Source organism: Manis javanica, chromosome 3 (assembly GCF_040802235.1).
Source record: "Manis javanica isolate MJ-LG chromosome 3, MJ_LKY, whole genome shotgun sequence".
NCBI classification, from domain to species: domain Eukaryota; kingdom Metazoa; phylum Chordata; class Mammalia; order Pholidota; family Manidae; genus Manis; species Manis javanica.
Window position 1 is genome coordinate 78,893,074 of NC_133158.1, and position 4,702 is coordinate 78,897,775.

Genomic DNA, 4,702 nt, shown 5'->3' on the forward strand with positions numbered 1-4,702 from the left:
AAGCTTCGAGCATAGGCCTTGGAAGGTTTATGCTTTATTCTTTGGCACAGTCCAGCTATCAGGACTTCTGGGCTCCCAAATTCCAGAGCTTACTACCAGTCAAGGAGACTGTGAAGGAGGATATCTGATTCCTAGTCTTGGCTTGGCTTCTAATCAGATAGATGTGGCCTTCTTAAGTGACCACTGTTTTCAGGGCCTCTGTTTCCTCAGATGAACTAAACTGCACTAGATGGTCTATCTAAGCCTTCTTCAGCTTTAACAAGTGACACTAGGTGGCACTCATGTAACTCCAAAGGCAAGCAGCCCGGGCACATTGGCTGCCGGGCTCCTTCTGACCCTTAAAGGACTGAGGGACTTGCTAGTGAAAACTGGGGAAATAATGCAGTTTTAGGAAGGCTGGGTCTCCTTTTTTCAAGAAGAGCTTTAGAATCTGTGAATGCCTGCTATATTTTATCAGCTACTTTGACCAATTATGTATTCTGATCTCATATTCTTCTCTTTTGTCCTCTTAAATTTTAAAATATTGTATAGAAAACTATTTCTATGGTTTAGCTACATGGGTAACATTGTCCAGACAATGTGCTTATATAACATAAAAGCATATAGCATTACCTTAGCAAGTACTAAGTTCTCCCAGTAACATGCCCCTGCACAGGCTTTGGAAGGTTTATGCTTTATTTCCAAACAAAACTGGATTAGGGGCAGTCATTCATGGAGGAGAGGAGCAGATTACTAACTTTCAGATTCTGTTCTCTGTCACTTATATGTCTCATAGACTTTAAGAACAGGCAAGTATTATTTTAAGAGTTTAAATCAGGATAGAGCCACTATCACAATACTGAACTTCAAGCAAATGAAATTCCTCCCTGCAATGAGTCACTCCTGGACAGGGTCACCGAGACATGGAAGAATCCAGTCTGGCTCAACCTGGCTTCAGAACTTGACCTCAAAGGTGGGGAAGGTAAGAGGCTCCATGATCAGGATATCCCAAAGTGAGACTTTCCTCATCAGCAAAAGTCACCCAAGTCACCTTTCAGATGCTTTTCTTTCAATCAAGAACCACAGTGGTAGGATACAAGGATTTAGCAACAAAAACAAACATGGAAGAACTGAGTTTAGGGTATAACTCTGTGACATCTGAGAAAAGATTTAAGAAATTTCATATTGTTAATTCATTCTGGGAGTAAAGGTGGATTTTAGCAACTTGATCACCTGACAACATAGGGTGCCTAGGGATTACAGGCATTTCTTGGGTTTAAGTATAGTCACAACTTTCAGACCTAGGGGTGGGGTGGGATGTGGTGTTATAGGTCAGAGTAAGGAAGTGAATGTACACATGTGTGCACATTGGTAGAAGACTAAAGATCTAAAGCCAAAATACTAATAGCAGTGGCATTATGGGTGCCCTGTATGGTCAGCTGTATACTTTTCCATATTTCTCAAATTTTATTCAATGATCATGAATTTGTTTTATTTTAAAATTCAAAAGAAAAAAGGAAGAAGGGAAAAAATAATCAGCAGGTTTGAGCAAAAATAGCCCAGTTATTTGTAAATTACTTTACTTATGGTAAAATAGCTAATGTGATGTTAAAAGGGGATTGTACTACTGCCCTTAGATGTGGAAATTACTTGACTCTGGTCTGACCCACTGAAGGCAAAGGAACATACCTGTAAGACTCTTGTTAATACTAAGATTGCCCTAAACAAAGATACAAGGAACCCTTAAAATGGGATTGGGATACAGAAAAAAATTTTAAATAATTAATAATTCTCCTCTTTCATTAAACTGTACTACTTTAAATAAGGGGTTGCTTTTCTCTACTGTGACATTTTACTTTTCAATCTCATGTTATTTCTGCAAAGTTTGACAGATACTCAGTTGTGGCTTCCTTTAGTGCTTTTTGTTGTCACTCACTAACTATACCTCTTAGCATCTCCAAGGCAAGAGCCAGGCTTGGAAAAGACTTGGAGGAAAGGTTCTGACCAACTGTGGCACCACCCAGTATCGTAAGTTGCTTAAGTGTTCTGGATTTCTGTTTCTGGGTGCTCCTATATCTCTACTGCCTTGGTTATTCCAAAGATAAAACAAGATAATGTATGTGATAGGACTCAAAATTCTATAGGTAGGTTCTTTTGGAAACAGATGATGGGATGAAGTTAGGAATACGAAAGGTTTTCTGGGGGAGTGATGGATATAAGGAAAAGGGGAGTAAGCAGGGCTGAACAGGGGAGTGACTAGACTGCCAGGCTTCCTCTGCTAGCCCAGCAGGGGGCCCCAGAACCATGGAGCCCAGTTCAAGGAGTCTGTGCTGGACTGGATGGGAATGGCTAGTTCCTCACACCACTGCCTTGCTCAGCCGTAGGTTGGGAGACACTCATGAAGAGTGTGACCTCAGCTCCACCGCAAGGCAGAGCTTGAAGGAGCTAAAGGCTAACCACACTTTTTGAACCTAAGTAGCAAGTCCTGTCTTGAAAAGGGGGATCTAAGTGGCATGTCTTGTGGCTGCCACAACTGACCCCTAAAACAACTTCACTTGGGGCTACCACGAGACAGTTATAGGTTTCATCTATAAATTATGAATTCCTGTTCTCTGACCAAAAACTTTGATATTATCCATTCCCTCTCTGAGCACGGAGCATGCTCCTCTCACCCTCTGGGACCCTTGTCCTTCTACCCCTCTCTATCTTGACAGTCACCTCTTGATTTATCTTGCCTCTCTAGCAAGTTTCATCAGCTTGGGCTTGAGTCTGGCATTTTAATGCTGGCTTCTCTTTCTCCTGTCGATTCTTTGACTACTTTTCATGTTTGTCAGACTGATTTCTAATTTCGAGTCATCCCACAATCTGCTTCCCTCCAAAATATGTGTGATAAGCCTTACTGGAGAAATTCATGTAAATCTATTGAATGGTAAACTATGCTTCCAGGACAGCCAGTGTCATCAAGGCATTTTCTATAACAATTCTCTTATCCAGTTCTTATTGTCTTCCTGTTTTACTTACATTGCATCTAACTTTTGGAGACAACTGACATTTATCCAGTACTGCCTTGTGCCAGAGAGATCTATGTACCACTAGCTTCCACTCTCCTCCTCCAACTTTTTTTTTTTGGTATCATTAATCTGCAATTACATGAAGAACATTATGTTTACTAGGCTCTCCCCTTCACTAAGTCCCCCCCCCACAAACCCCATTACAGTCACTGTCCATCAGCGTAGTAAGATGCTGTAGAATCACTATTTGTCTTCTCTGTGTTGCACAGCCCTCCCTGTGGCCCCCCCAGCATTATACATGCTAATCGTAAGGCCCCCTTTCTTTTTCCCCACCCTTATCCCTCCCTTCCCACCCATCCTCCCCAGTCCCTTTCCCTTTGGTAACTGTTAGTCCATTCTTGGGTTCTGTGATTCTGCTGCTATTTTGTTTCTTCAGTTTTGCTTTGTTCTTATTCTCCACATATGAGTGAAATCATTTGGTACTTGTCTTTCTCCGCCTGGCTTATTTCACTGAGCATTATACCCCCTAGCTCCATCCATGTTGTTGCAAATGGTAGGATTTGTTTTCTTCTTATGGCTGAATAATATTCCATTGTATACATATACCACATCTACCACATCTTCTTTATCCATTCATCTACTGATGGACACTTAGGTTGCTTCAGTTTCTTGGCTATTGTAAATAGTGCTGTGATAAACATAGGGGTGCATCTGTCTTTTTCAAACTGGGCTGCTGTATTCTTATCTCCTCCTCCAACTTTTATATGACTTGTACTACCCTGACTCTTGTTCAATACCAAGAATAGTGCCATGAACTTGTTTGACACTAAAAAAATTATTGAATAAGTAGTTGAATGAGGAAGAACTAAATTTTGTTTTATGCCTTCTGCAGCCCAAAGACAGTCAATATTTTTTATGTCATCTCATTTAATCCTTATAACAGTCCCATTTTGCAGGTTTTAATAGTCCTATATTATAGATTTATTTGTTGCCTATCTCTTGACATTAAATATTAGTTCCTTGAGGTTAAAAATCATGTCTCATTTGTTTCTGTAGCTTTGTAGCTCTATTTCCACATACAAGCTCCATTTGTATGCCTGACACATAGATGATGCTCAATAAAAGTTAGATGAGGGATCAGAGAAGTGACAGAACCAACAAAGGAGGGGTCCTTGTCAAGACTCAAACTCAAGTATATTCAAACCTGTACACTTTGTGCTATGTCATGTGACTCTTTTGTGTGGTCAACTGGCTAAAGCCTTACAACAGTTTAACGATCAAATTCAAGAGAACAAAATGATCTTGCATGCCATATTTCAATCAAAATGGTGACAAATGATAGTTGTCATTTGTTTTGTTTACTAAAGAATGTACTTAATATAGGAAGGATAATTGGCGAGTCGATGACTTTTATTTTCTCTTCAAATATCTGACTGTAATTGTTTCTTTAGCATAAGCTGAGGTCACCCAGGACTCAATAAATAGTATTGTATCTGGGTACCATTTGGGAGCCATTTGAACTCCATAAGCCTTCTATTTCTTACCACAGGAAGAAGATTAGGAATATTTGCAACTGCTCACTCTGGTGACAGAATTGTAAAGTATGAGTTAGACAAAATGCCATAGAGCAGAAAATGCTAATTAAGCTCTTAATTAATCTTCCTTTATGCTAGAATTTGGCTTGTGGTCAACTGATATTATTTCATGGTAGC